The sequence below is a fragment of the Camellia sinensis genome, chromosome 9, assembly GCF_055761805.1.
Source record: "Camellia sinensis isolate YWXY chromosome 9, ASM5576180v1, whole genome shotgun sequence".
NCBI lineage: Eukaryota > Viridiplantae > Streptophyta > Magnoliopsida > Ericales > Theaceae > Camellia > Camellia sinensis.
The window spans coordinates 189,044,879-189,060,411 of record NC_138969.1 but is presented as its reverse complement, the minus strand read 5'-3'; the positions used below and the strand labels follow the sequence as shown (position 1 = coordinate 189,060,411).

Here is a 15,533-nt window from a genome sequence, read left to right as displayed (position 1 = left end):
TGCTCACCAGCTGGCACAGCTGGTATGCACAATGCCTGAAAAAGGCAAAGAAAAGGCCTTGGCCAGAAAATGTCGCTGATCGACCAAAATAAGTGCCGACCGACCAACAAAAGTGCCGACCGGCCAACATTTATGGCCGATGGCATCATGCCATAGCCGATGGGGTGTGGGGATGGCCAACAAGGCACCCTCTTCCCTCAAAAGCAAAACCACAAGTCCTTGGTCCACAACCAAGCACAAAATAGACAAGTTCAGAGATCCTAGGGCAAGGCGCGCATCCGAGACCTTTGGGAACTCAAAACAAACACGAACATGGATGATCATCGAGTCTTCAAACGATGACGTCCAAGTCTTGAGGATGGTCAAAAATGGGGTGTCTACACCTCCGTTCCAAATGATAATCACAATCGCTCAATTTATTGGTCTCACACTGCAGATTAGAAAAAAGAAAAATATACCTCGCATGTAAGACTTACCATTCAAACATGCCTACTAAGGTGGTTACAAAATAATCTCTCACAAAAAAAAATCAGTAAGAACATTACTTTCCACTGAACACTACGAATCCTTCAAAAAACTGGCAATACGTTAATATATCATTTGTTTAACTATTTTAAATGCTTCTATAAAATGGAAAAAGTGTACCTCTTTGTAGAGCCCCACAAGACGCTCGCATTCTTTACGTTTCGTTAACAGTTCATAATCATATTTTTCACTAAAAAGCTTGAAGAAGCTTATAACTACAGTCTCGAACCAATCTTTTGTAGGAACATGGAAAATGAAAGAAAGTGTCAATTGAGCTAGTGTCTTTACTTCCCTCAACAGTGAACACTAACTTATGAAAAACTTACGTCTGCTAGATTATTGGTCAAATAACTATTCAACGCCAATTTATTGATTATTTGTTAATTTTATTAATTTTTCTAATTGCTTTAGATAGTTATTATGAAGTAATAGTAAAATTTAACCAAACCTCCAAGTTGTCCAATTTCCGTGTAGAGTGGTCCTATACCCCATTTAATTACAATAATAATCAAACTAAAAACTTTAACTACTGCTTCCATCAAAAGTATTTTTTCATTCAAATTTTGCCATAAGGAGTTGTTTTTACAAATAGCATAGATGAATGTGCAATGGAAGAAATAATACCAATTAGTCAAGGACTCAAAATAAGATATAGAATAGAAGAGTTCAATAAAATAATTTGATATGAAAATATAGTAGATATACTTATCATAATCCCCCCCCCAGAACTTGAAGAAGTCCCAAAAGATGTTCCTGCCAATTGACACAAGCCAAATCAAACAATTATAGAAATAAATGAAAATCAACAACCATATAAATTAGTCCCCAATATATATAATGCTTGCATTTGGGCCCACGTGATGCGGGTGCTATTATTTTTTGAAATCAAGAGGAGATTTGATGGTTGACACTGTAAAGAGTTTCTATTTTGAACATGGGTATTGGCTTGCCATTACATATTTGTCCATTTCTGTGGTAAAGAAACACAAATCAGTCTCATTGCCAATAATACATAATGAAGTTAAAGAGAGTTTTATACTATTAGGGTTAGGGGAATTGGTGGTTTAAATGACAGATGTGGAGCTCATATGGCTCTGATAAGTGATGGAGCAGTATATGCACAGGTAGGAAAGGGCCAGGGCTTCTGACAAAGGAATGTTTCGCTGATATATATATATAAACAAACACAGATTTTATGACAAGAATGTCAGACTTTTACCCTTTGGATTAGACACCCGTAAAGTCTGCAAAAACTCTTCTGCAAAAGTGACACCAAGAAACAACATAATTTAAATTCAAATAAATAAAAGAAGATACCAGAGAAAGAGAGAGAGAGAATAAAAAGCAATTATTAGCCTTCAAACTGCCCCAAAGTGAAATAATAAGCAGCAAAATTCTTGACTAAGCATCATTGAGGTTAACTATAGACATTATACATATAACAAATAAGAGGTGATGAGGTGAAGTTTCCATTCCATCCCCAAAAATGTTTCAGTGTACACATCCGAAGCTTGGCCATAAGCCCAATTGTAGACTCCAATACTGAAAAAGAAAAGAATAGGAAAGACAATCCTTTCTTGAATGCCAAAATATTAAAAAAAAATATGAAGAACAGTGAACGGAGGAGATGAAGTGGGTTCAAGATGACCAATCCAAAATGGATTACCCAACCCCATTGCCATTCCTATCCAAGGTTGAATTTTTATTTATTTATTTATTTATTGGTACCGGGGTGTCTGGATCAAAGCCCAACCAATCTCCAGGGGTCCATAAGCCCTCGGTAAGGAGTTTCCTGCACCACGGTTAATTCAAGGGTTCTCTCCCAGTTCGATGGCCCTAAGGAATTGTTAGCACCTAAGAGGTTTCAATCCCTAAACCTTAAAGGAAACACACCCCCAAGACTCAAGGCCTTTTCACCAGGCCATCCCCTTAGGGTTCAATACAAAGCTAAATTTGACACAACATTCATGTCTTCTAATAAATTACAGAACACCGTGTCATCCTCTTAAGCATAAGGACAATATGTCAGGCCAAGTACTATTGGATAGCAATGCTAAAAGTATTAGAAAAGGGAAATAATGAAAAACAATAATAGGTCAAGGAGTAACAAAATTCTATGAATATAGTCAATTAAAAAAAAATATCAACATAGAATTGGATCATAGTTTACTCTGCAGACTTTCTCTGCCAGTCTGTATGGTGCCTTCTGCAAATCTACATTATCCCTAATGCTAATCCCCAATAAGTGTGCTGAAATTGTTTACCTGATATCTGTTCAACCCTCCAAGTCTACTTTTACGCCCTTCTTTAATTTTGTTGAGTGTACCAGCAAAATAAGGCTATGTAAATAATTATCATATTGTTCAATAGCTTTTTGCAAAAAGTTTTCTTAAAATAAAAATAAACTTAAATTACATAAACTGTTTGCTGATGTTTGTCTATACTATGCTCAACACCCATGTGGTATTGAAATTACACAGAGCTCTCTAATTTTCAAAACTATGCAATAGAATTCTTTGGTTCCTATATATAGGGGGTAAACAATCTTGGATTTATACTTAGCTTCGAAAAAGATGTTTCACATGTAAAGGTGCCAACACACTTTTTGCATATGTAGAAAGTTGTGAATACTTTGAAACAGAGTAAGCCACTTTGTGAAACATATTATTGGTAAGGTCTCCTGAATAATCTACCATGCAACTATAGAAAGAGAGCGAAATAGAGATTTGATTTTTCAACTAGCTAGTTTTCCTAAATTACTTCAATATTTGAATTTCTATTTTCCTAGTTTGTTTTCCTTAGCATATGTAATTTGATATGCTTATTTTATTGATTTGGACCACAAAAAATTGGTATTTAGGCAACAAACATAAAATTTACCATAAAATAGCCCAACTAATACAAAAAAATGCTTCCAAATTGGATCAGGTACGATCGGATCTAGATTGAGATTCTACTATCCTATAAAATCCAACTATTAGGATGGAAAGGTCTTACTTACATGGGATTTTTTACAAGACCGATTTGGCCCAAATGTATCGTAAGATCTGGTTAGGATTCTAATAGCCATGGCAAGCGGGTTCCCAAATGAAACCGCATAACCTAGGCACAACTGTTACTTTAGATGATTAGGACTATCATTTTATATTATCTAATTGTCGCAATTGTTTTTCTGCAGGTTTCTATCATTATAGCTATTATAGCTTTTATTTACAGGAACGATGTATTGAAGCATTGGATAATTAGCTTTTCTTGTGAGTGAGATAATTTGTAATGGAAGGTATCAAAAGGGAATGTTTCCTAGTCACAAAAAGATTAAACAATGTTAACCTAAAGCTTTCAAAATAAAAGGCCAAAACAAGAGCGTCGAGTAATAAATACTTCAATTTAAGAAAGCCTTGTGAAAGTTGCTCCCATTAGCTTTTGATTGATTTTCAAGGTTTTGGCTGTAAAAAAAAGGTAACAAGCGTTGTGGGACTGCTTCGTTTGAGCAATGTTTTGGGTTATTTGGTTGGAGTGAAATGCTAGAATTTATTAGGACAACACAAAGGATGTTAACGTCTTTTGGAAGTCCATCGTCTTTTTGGGCCTCGATTTAGTCTCTTACTGTTAGCACGTTGACATTCGGGGAGCTAGCAACCTGGCATTTGGTGGCACCTTGCACCTACGTTAGGGTTGGACCAAAGCATGAGGGAGGCATCCCAATGTTGACAAGGTTGGCAAAAACATGTGTCGTTTGGCAATGGCACTCAACCCTTAGCCAAAGTGTGGGCAGCACGACACGTGCAAAGCATTAATATGACCTGAATGTTGACCGTAGCACACTTGGGGCTTGGATACAATCAAATGGCTTAGTTTGGGTTGGACCTATGTAGCACAGACACGGACACGGACACACCAACGCGAACATGCCAACACGTTAATTTTCAAAAAATGAGGGACACGACATGCTAAGGATGCATATATTTATATAATATACCTCATATATATAAATATTTTTTTAAAAATTATGAAGCAACAATATAATTTAACATTAACTAAAAATTTAAACATTATAAAATCACTTTTACTCACATGGCATGGCACACAATTGTCAACATAAAAAATATAAATATACATATTTTGACCATTTAATTGGTTGGTGGATGCTTAGCTGTTTTGACCATTTGACTGGTAAGTGAAAAGATTGGTTGGTAGATGACATTTTGACTGGTAGCATTAACCCTTTTCTTGGAGTAAATAAACATTGGTTATGTAGGAATAAAAGAACGGAGTCTAGATCCACTCTCTCTCTCTCCCTCTCTCTCTCTCTCTCTCTTCTCTATGTTGCAACAAGATGTTCCTGCTTTCATCGTAGTAGAAGCTTTGTTTTCGTCTTTCTATCATCCCAGTGTCGCAAATGGATCTCGTCTCAAGCAGTTCTCCGAACTGAGGCTATGGAGCTTCGATTCAGGGACTACTCTTTCTCCTCTCTCTCCTTTCCCTCTCTGGAAAAAGCTTCAGGCATATCTCAAGCGTGTCAATGAAGTGTCTAAACGTGTCTGAGATGAAAAACAAAAACAAAAAAAAAAAGAGGCCATGTCAGACGGCGTGTCGGACACGTGTCTACTGCGTGTTAGACACATGTCGATGTCCGACACGTGTCGGGCTTTGATACGAAGCCTTAAGAGGCGTACCCATGCTTCATAGGGCTGGACCAAGGCCAGCACATGTGCAATTCGAAGACAAGGTAGCATGATTATTGGGACGGTTATTAACAGTTATGCAAGGCCAAAGAATTCTAATATCAGTAGTTATTGGCAGTTGCATGACTATGGCACGCTGGAAAGTGACAAGGAAGACTGAAAATTAGTAGCAATTAGTGGTAGTTAATTTTGTAGGCCTTGTTTCAAATCTGTCCTAACCCTTTGGCAGTTCGGGGTGTCAACTACCATGCCATGTGGCATGTTCCCCTTATACCTTGTTGCCTATTTGAATTTTGAATTTAACTGATAGTAGCCTATTTATGGGCATGCCATGGTTACTTGAAAATGGTCAAGTAATAGAGTGTCATTGGCTATCCTTCATATTATTGTTGGTACAATAAAAAAGTTGGGTTTGCCCGTAAACATGGCTATGTTTGTGCATTCTATATTACTTGTCTAAAACCTCATACTTTGTGTGTGTGTATGTTGGATTGATTGGCTGACTAAGTGTGCTGAAACTTACTTCCATCACAAGAAAAATTTGATTCGGAAAATTAACCCTGTGACAATTTGTATCAGAGCATGGCTTGCTCAAAAATGGATGCTCTTCAAGATCGAGTTGCTCGGTTAGAGAGTTTGGTGGGGGAGCCCACTGAGGAAAGTCGCTCTCTAGTAAATCGGTTGGATGTTGTGTCTGATCGGTTCATTGCCCTTCAGACAGAGACAGCAAATCAATTTAAAGTGGTCAAGGAAGACATGATTGCCATAACGAATGCGTTCAATGCCAAGATAAAGAACATGGAAGATGAATTGTCTATCTTGAAGAAGGCAGTGCGTGGGCATTCTATTCATAGCAAAGCCCCTTTGAAAGTAAAAGTTCCTGACCCTAAGACATTTACAGTGCTCGCAATGCCAAGGAGCTTGAGAATTTCTTATGGGATATGGAGCAGTATTTCAAGGCTACTCATGTTCTTGATGTGGAGAAAGTCATGATCACAAGCCTGTGTCTCTCTGGGGATGCAAAGCTTTGGTGACGAACAAGGATGGAGAAAGAAGCCCATCCTGTGACTGAGACGTAGGAGTTATTGAAGAAACAATTAAAAGAACAATTCCTTCCTTGCAACTGATCTTGGGAAGAGATGCGTTAAAAGTGGCTGAAACACACTAGTTTTTTGCGAGATTATGTAAAGGAGTTCATTTCATTGATGCTTGACATCAAGAACATGTCGGAGGGGGACAAACTCTTTAACTTTATGTCCAGCCTACAAAGTTGGGCACAATTGGAATTGCGTCGACAGGGGATCAAGGATTTAGCCACTGCTATAGCTGCTGCAGATAGGTTTCTTGATTGTAAATTGAGCAAGGATCCTATGCCAGAGACCAACAAGTATAAGAAGACATTGAAAGAGAAATATAGGGAAAAGAAGTCTGGTTTCAAGAAAGGGAATGATCATTCTAAGTACAAACAAAAGGAAGAGTTTTATTTACATTCACAGAATGATGGTAGAAAGTCGAACAAAGGATGTTTCATATGTGATGGACCCCATAGGGCAAAAGATTGTCCTAAGTGAGAGAAGCTGAATGCTATGGTGGCGGAGGACTACGAAGGGGAAACGGATTCTGAAGGCCCAACTCGTGTAAATCCTGTACACTTACTCAATGCAATTCATGCAGATAAAGCCCCTTTGACTGGTCTGATGTACTGACATAGAGTGGTGGGGAAGTCCTGGGTAGGGTAGACACAAGAGCCACTCAGAACTTCGTCTCTAAAAAGATGGTGCAATTTCTCAGTTTACAAGTTTCCGAAAGTCCAAGCCAGATCAAGTCCGTGAACTCTACTGCACAACCTATGCCTGGAATGGCTTCCAAAGTGCAGATCAAAGTAGGGGAATAGGTTGGACAATTAAACTTGATGGTGGTGCTGTTGGATGATTTCGATGCCATCCTTGGAAATGATTTCTTTGTAACTGCCAAAGTGGCATAGATGCCTTATCTTGGTAGGTTACTTATCTTGGATGAAGACAAGCCTTGTTTTGTTCTTGGTCAGGGGAGGCCAGACAAAGGCAAGGGTATGATGAGGAAATTCAAGTGCGCAATGGCCTAAAGAAAGGCGCTGAAACTTACTTTACGGCCTTAGTGGAAATCAAGCCTGATGTGATCATGGAAGTGCTTGCTGAAGTTGCTGTAATGTTAAAGGAATTTGCGGATGTGATGCCTCTGAAATTGCCTAAGTCTCTACCTCCTCAACGTGCCACAGATCAAAAAATCAAGTTGGTTCCTAGTGCAAAACCTTCAATAAAGGCACCTTACAGAATGTCTCCAATGGAGTTAGCAAAGTTGCATAGGCAATTGACGGAATTGCTGGATATTGGACAGGTTCAGCCATCCAAAGCCCCTTCCGGTGCCCCTATGCTCATCGAGAAGAAGCAAAATGGGTCCATGTGGATCTGTTTAGACTATCATGCCTTAAACAAAGTGACAATCAAGAACAAATATCCAATTCCTTTGGTGGCCGATCTCTTTGACCGTTTGTACAAAGCCACTTACTTTACCAAATTGGATCTACGCTCCGAGTATTGGCAAGTAAGAGTGGCTTAAGGGGATGAGTCCAAGACCAGATGTGTTACTAGATATGGGTCATATGAATTTTTGGTATGCATTTCGGACTCACAAATGCACCTACTACATTTTGTAACTTAATAAATGATGTCTTTTTTTATTATATTGATCGTTTTGTTGTTTATCTTGATGATATTATAACTTATAGTGAGTCCTTGGAGGATCACTTGTCTAACCTTCATATTGTGTTTTCTAGATTGAAGGAAAACCAATTATACATAAAGAAAGAGAAATGTGAATTTGCCCAATGAGAGATCAAATTCTTGGGGTATATTAGTTGCAAAGGCCATGTGAAGATGGACACCAAGAAAGTGTAAGCCATTGTTAATTGGCCAGCACCTAGCAAAGTTCCTGAGTTGTTTTCCTTTTTGGGTCTTGCCAACTATTACAGAAAGTTCATTGAGGGGTATTCCAAAAAGGCACCCTCACCGATTTTCTCAAGAAGGATCAGAAATGAAACTGGAGCGAGAAGTGTCAAGAAGCCTTTAACAAATTGAAGGTTGCGGTGTCAATTGAACCGGTTTTGCGGCTACCAGATTTTGAACTTCCTTTTGAAGTGCATATTGACGCATCAGACAAAGCTATTGGCGGCGTTTTGATGTAGAATAGGCACCCAGTTGCCTTCGAAAGTTGTAAGTTGAATGTTATGAAGAAAAATTATTTTGCCCATGAGAAAGAAATGACGGTAGTGGTACATTGTCTTCTCACCTGGAGAGTTTATTTGATGGGAACCAAATTCCAAGTCCTAATTCCACGTCCTAACAGATAATGTAGCGAATACTTTTTTCAAGAGGCAGAAAAAGTTGTCACCTACACAGGCTCGATAGCAAGATATTTTGGAGTATGACTTCAAGGGGAAGCATAAGCCTAGTCGGCAAAACCAGGTTGCGGATGCTTTAAGTAGGAAGGTAGTTCAAGAATATATGGTTGCCCTTACTACAGTTGAGTCAGATCTGTTGGACAGAGTTTGAGAAAATCCTGTTGGGGATGCCGCTTATAAGAAGGCAGTACAGCAAGTGAAAGATGGGATTGTCCGCAAATATTGATTAGAAGGTAACCTTCTCCATGCCAAAGGAGATAGGTTATTTGTCCCTAGCAATGGAGGACTTAGACAGGAGTTACTTTGAGAAACACATGATCTGCAAAGGGCTGGACACCTAGGGATGAAGCGGATATTGGCTCTTCTATCTCGTTTGTACTATTGGCCGAAGATGGGGGATGACATTGAGATGTATGTCCAGACATGCTTGATCTACCAACTAGACAAAACAGAGAGCAAGAAAGAAGCTGGTTTGCTACATCCTCTTCCTATCTCAACGAGGCCATGGGTTTCAGTTTTCATGGATTTCATATCGAAATTGCCTAGGGTGGACGGTATGCGTTCTATATTTGTTGTTGTTCATCGTTTCTCAAAATATATTGTCTTTATTACTACACCACACGCATGTCCGGCTAACAAGGCTGCAAAGTTATTTTTCAAACATCTGGTAAAGCACTATCGGCTACCAGAGGACATTGAGAGTGATCGGGGTACTCGCTTTGCCGGACGGTTTCGGATAGTGTTGTTTGGGTTGATGGGGTCAGAATTGAAATTTTCCATAACAAACCACCCGTAGACGAATGGGCAAACTAAATGCATGATGAATGCTGTGATTGAGGAATATTTGAGACACTATGTCATAGCAAGTTAGAGAAATTGGATGGCCCTGCTTGATAGTGCACAATTTTGGCACAACATGCACCGGTCCTTTGCAACCGGCCTTAGTCCATTTGAGTTGTCTATTAGAAATCAGCCCCTCACTCCTCATGAGTTGGCTAAATAGAAAACAGTGGGGCGTTGTCCCGCAGCTTATCGTTTTGCACGTGCCGAGCAAGATTGCTAAAAGAGGCACAAGATAGTTTGTCTAAAGCCTTCCGTCGCATGAAGAAATATGCTAACAAGGGAAGAAGACCACTTAAGTTTCAAGTAGGAGATAAGGTAGTGCTGAAACTTACTCCCCAAATTTGGAAGAAGATCAGTAGCAAGACTGTTCATCCTGGTCTCATTCCTAAGTATGATGGTCCTTTTGAATTGATGAAAAGGGTTAGTGCAGTGGCTTATAGACTTATACTACCTAATAAGCTAAAATTTCACCCAACATTGCATGTGAGCTTCCTAAAGCCTTATCATGAAGACATGGAGAATGCTAAGAGGAAGCAAAGAAAGAGAGCCCCACCGGTGGTCCGAAAATAGTTTGACAACGAGGGTGAAGGATTCTTGATCACAAGACGGAGGGCATGAGCAAAAAGAACAGGTGAACCTATTACTTGGTGAAATGGAAAGGTCTGCCAGATTTTAATGCAAGTTGGGAGAAGGATTTCACGTTGTGGCAATCTGAGAAGCAAGTAGTTGAGTACTTAAAGACCCTACCAATGAGGACGTTGGCTTCTTCTGGTGGGGGTAGTTTGTTAACACCTTGATATTTGGGAGCTGGTGGCCTGGCATTTGGTGGCATCTTGCACCTATGTTAGGTTTGGACCAAGGCATGAGGAAAGCATGCAAATGTCGACAAGGTTGGCAAAGACTTGTGTCGTTTGGCGGTGGCACTCAACCCTTGGCCAAAGTGTGGGCAGCATGGCACATGCAAGGCATTAATATGACCTAAATGTTGGTTGCAACACACTTAGGGGTTGGACATAATCAAATGGCTTGGTTTGGGTAGAACCAAGGCCAACACATGTGCAATTCGAATTTGTCTAAGACATAGACAAGGTAGCAAGATTATTGGGGCGGTTATGAGAAGTTATGCAAGGCCAAAGAATTCTGACAACGGCAGTTATTGGCAATTGCATGACTATGTCATGTTGGGAAGGGACAAGGAAGGCTAAAAGATAAGAGCAGTTAGTGGCAATTCATTCTCTAGGCTTTGTTTCAGATCTGTCCTAACCCTTTGACAGTTAGGGGTGTCAACTGCCATGCCATGTGGCAGGTTCCCCTTGTATCTTGTTGCCTGTTTGAATTTCAAATTTAACTGATTGTAGCCTATTTATGGGAACATATCCTTTGTATTATTGTTGGTACAATAAAAAGGTCGGGTTTACCATAAACGTGGCTGTGTTTGTGCATTCTATATTGTCTGAAACCTCATCTCGTGTGTGTGAGTGTGGATTGATTGGCTGACTAAGTGTGCTGAAACTTGGTGCCATCGCAGGAAAAATTTCAGTCTGAAAATTGACCCTGTGACACTTACCATCTTTGATTTAAAGCAGTGTGTGATATGTAAGGCATTGTTTACTTTTCTTCTCATTTTGGGGGTACTTCTTGTCCTTCATCTCTACAGTAATTTTTTTTTTTTTTGGATAAATCCTTCGGCTCTCTAGTAATCCTTTTTTTTTTTTAAATTATCCACTTTTTGTTGCAAATCAAAAATATAATAATAAAATGTAACATCAACCTGAATAATAAATTTTATTTCCCCCAAGTGTTGCTTTATATTTACAAGAAAAAACTAATTCCAAAAAACAAATATGATATTTTCAAGCATATTTGAGGATCCAACACAACATAGAAACTACTACTCACCCTTGTTGAAGTCAGGACAGCCTTCAGACCTCAGTCCCAAATAAAAATCACAATTGCTCAGTCTATCAATCTTGCACTGCCAGGTAGAAAAAAGAAAAATATACCTCATAAGTAAGACTTATCATTCAAACATGCCTAATAATATGGTTACAAAATAATAAAAAATATATAAAAAAAAATCAGTAAGAACACTACTTTCCACTGAATAATACGAATCCTCCAAAAAACTGGCAATACGTTAATATATCATTTGTTTAACTTATTTAAATACTTCAATAAAATGGAAAAAGTGTACCTCTTTGTAGAGCCTCACAAGGCGCTTGCATTCATCATGCTTCGCTAACAATTCAAAATCATATTTTACTCCAAAAAGCTTCAAGCCGCTTAAAAGTGCAGTCCTTAACGTCGAATCTTTTGTAGTTACAAGGAAAATGAAAGAAAGTATCAATTGAACTAGTGGCTTTACTTTCCTGAACAGTTAACACTAACTTATGAAAAACTTACGTCTGCTAGATTATTGGTCAAACAATTATTCAAAGCCAATTTATTGATTATTTGTTAATTTTATTAAGAATAATACTATATGCACCAATTAGTGTATATAACAAATGATGTGGCATAATTTTAGAAGCTTTGGGTATTTGTAATTTGTATAATAAATAGGGTCACTAATACTGTCATAACACTAGTTGGTACACTAGTTAATATACTAATTGGTGCATGTAGCACCGTCGTTTTATTAATTTTCTGATTGCTTTGAATAGTTATTTTGTAGTAATAGTAAAATTTAACCAAACCTCCAAGTTTTCCAATTTCCATGCAGAGCGGTCCTATACCCCATTTAATTACAATAATAATCAAACTAAAAGTTAAACTTCTCCTGCTTCCATCAAGGGTATTTTTTCATTCAAATTTTGCCAAAACGAGATGTTTTTACAAATAACATATATGAATGTGAAGTGGAAGAAATAATACCAATCAGTCAAGGACTCAAAAACGATATAGAATAAAAAAGTTCAATAAAATAAATTGATATGAAAATATAGTAGATATACTTACCAGTATCACCCCTGGAACTCGAAGAAGTCCCAAAAGGCGTTCCTGCTGATTGACACAAACCAAATCAAACAATTATAGAAATAAATGAAAATCAACAACCATATAAATTAGTTCCCAACATATATAATGCTAGCATTTGAGCCCACGTGATCCGTGTGCTATTATTTTTGAAATCAATAAGAGATTTGATGGTTAAAATAGCAAAGAGTTTCTTTTTTGAACATGGGTATTGGCTTGCTATTATATATTTGTCCCTTTTTGTGGTAAAGGAACACAAACAAAAAACCATCTCATGCACGGGTGTCTTGGGGAAAAATTTGTTGGGACACTACACTAAGTCAAGTGGTCATATATAATAATAGTATAGATGTTCATCTTTCAGTCTCATTGCAGATAATACAGAATGAAGTTCAGATGAGTTTTATACTCTTAGGGTTAGGGGCACCAGTGGTGTAGTTGAAAGATGTGGAGCTCATATGCCTCTGATAAGTTATGAAGCAATATATGCACAAGTAAGAGGCCTCTGGCAAAGGAATGTTTGGCTGACAAGACAAGTGGGGGAGCGCAGAAAATGTTGACAGAGGAGGACAGTCTTGTCATTCAATATCTAATAAAAGATTGGAGGGGACTATAGAAGGTTTGGCTCACCATGTCCCTTTAGCACTGGCAGAGACACAACAGGGGTGGATCAACAATGGAAACTTATGGCAAGATTCAAAATCTACAACGTGAGTGGATTAGACAACTAGGAAGAACTTCTTGCCTAACAGTTGGAAACCTCTACTCCCAACTCAAAGAATAAAAACATATCCAACCTGCAACATACATGTTGGACTAAAGGCGCATTGGACAATGGTTGATCAATCAACCACAATCCCTAATAAATGCATCTAACTCTCATGCCTGTTATAACCCTTAATTCGTAAGCCTGTCAAAGAAAAAACTAACAACATTAATATCAACCCCCACACACCAATTGGGAGAACAAAATCCAAAAAGCCAACAACCTCATCCCAAAACTCAACTTTTCCTTAAGACAATTACGACCAATGTCTTGAAATTGGGACTGTTGATCAAACCAAAAAAGGACCCAACTCATGGATCCCTAGTTCAATAGTCGGGTCAACTAGAATTAAACCAGAATTTATCTGTGATGTTATAATTACTTCATAAATAAATTTAAACTTATACCTAAAAAAAAAAATTGATAAATAGTAAAATTTTATTAAAAAATATCAAGATAATGCAAAGAATACAAAAAGACCAAGAGAGGAAAACAAAACTCGCCTAACCAATTACATCATCCAAAAAATCTAAGAAAGTAAACAAATTCGAATCAACTCTACACTCCAACCAACTATACAAAGTAAATAAGAACCGATTCTCCAACCACAACACCGAATGATCAATTTCTTAAAAAGTTCTGTTCCTTTTCAGCCAAACCGACCACATCAAACAAAAAGGCACCAACAACCACACCCGTCGCTGACGCCGCCCAACCCGACCCCCCCTCCCCTCCAACTCCACAACATCTCCACAACCCCCTTTGGCTGCACCCATATAATCCCAAAAAGAGAACAAGCCAACCCCAAAGTTGTGAAGTACCAAAACAACAAAGAAGTAAATGATCAACCGACTCCACATCAACGCAACATATACAACAGTGGTTCACTAGTACATGCCCTCGACAAACCAAATTATCAATTGTAAGATTTCAACATAAGGCAACCGTCCATAAAAAGAAAACCACCTTAGAAGGAAATCTAGGCACCTAAATCCTCCTCCAAGGAAATGCACCTCCGACCTCCCCCACCAAGCTCCAATAAAAGGATTAAACAGAAAACTAACCTTTACCACCCACCACATTCCAAACCAACAATTCTTTCCCCCTACCCGCTAGGCCCAACCCATATAGAAAATCGAACAACTCCCCCAACTGACCCACTTCCCAATCCTGAACTTCACGCCGAAGCTGAATATCCCAAACCATCACCTTCCCACCCCCTAAATAAGAAGTAACCGTGGCCTCCCGATCCCTTGCAATGCCAAAAATCAAAGGGAATCACACCTCTAACACCATCTCCCCACACCATCTGTCCTTCCAAGATCTAACCTTCTTCCCGATCCCCACCCAAAAATTCACCCTCTCCCAAAACTCCCCCTCTCCAACTAAATCCCTTTCCACAAACCCCTCCCATGAGATCCCATCATATCCCTCGACCACCAATTCCCCTCAACCTCCCCAAACTTAGAAATCACCACCCTATGCCATAAATGATCCCGCTTGCTAGTAAACCGCCACAACCACTTCCCTAACAAAGCCCTGTTAAACTACACCAAACTCCATACCCCCAAACCACCCACCTCCTTGGGGCGGCAAACTCGTTCCCAATCAACCAAGTGATATCTAAAATCCTCTCCTCTACCCTCTACAAAAAATCCCGCTGAGGTTTCTCTAGACTCGCAGCCATAGAGACGGGAATAACATGCAATAACATAAAATAGGTCGGAATACTGCTCAACACACTCTTAATCAACATCAACCTTCCCCCTCTTGATAGATATTGCCGCTTCCATCCTGCCAAATGACATTGTAACTGCTCCATCACTATATCCTACACCCTTTTCGCCTTGAAACTAGCACCCAACAGCGGTCCCAAGTAAGTCACTGTTAATTTTGTCACCTTGCGACATAAAACCGCCGTTTAACACTGGCAACCTCCAAAGCTCCGCCACCAAGATCAGCTCTGACTAGCTCAAATTAATCCGTAAACCCGAAACTGCATCAAAACAAATCAAAACACATCGTAAGAAGCCCAATTGCTCCACATCCGCATGGTAGAAAGCCAAAGCATCATCCGCATACAGTAAGTGAGACACCCCAATTGTTGTCCCAGTTGGCGAACCCACACTAAAACCCTCCAACAAACCTTCATGTACAACCCGAGACAATAATCTACTAAAAGCCTCCATAACTAGGATAAACAACAGGGGAGATAATGGATCTCCCTACAGAAGACCCCGATAAGTCGGAAAGAAACCTACCGGCAAACCATTCACCAAAACAGACATCCACATCGTGG

At 39.0% G+C, this 15,533-nt stretch overlaps 2 long non-coding RNA genes across 2 annotated transcripts in view; both read right to left on the bottom strand.

The window, feature by feature from the left end:
* Positions 1-730: 730 nt before the first annotated feature.
* LOC145798907 (uncharacterized) lies at positions 731-11,488 on the bottom strand. The gene is made up of 3 exons (XR_014340777.1): positions 11,392-11,488; positions 1,745-1,783; positions 731-758 (listed from the first exon to the last, which is right to left on the bottom strand). It is a non-coding gene; the product is annotated as an uncharacterized LOC145798907 (long non-coding RNA).
* Positions 11,489-11,685: 197 nt separating this feature from the next.
* Positions 11,686-15,533, bottom strand: part of LOC145798906 (uncharacterized) — a 38,279-nt gene continuing 34,431 nt past the window's right edge. The window contains exons 3-4 of the long non-coding RNA XR_014340776.1: positions 12,451-12,492; positions 11,686-11,802 (exon numbers count right to left, since the gene is read on the bottom strand). This is a non-coding gene — a long non-coding RNA (uncharacterized LOC145798906). The remainder of the gene's footprint in view (positions 11,803-12,450; positions 12,493-15,533) is intronic.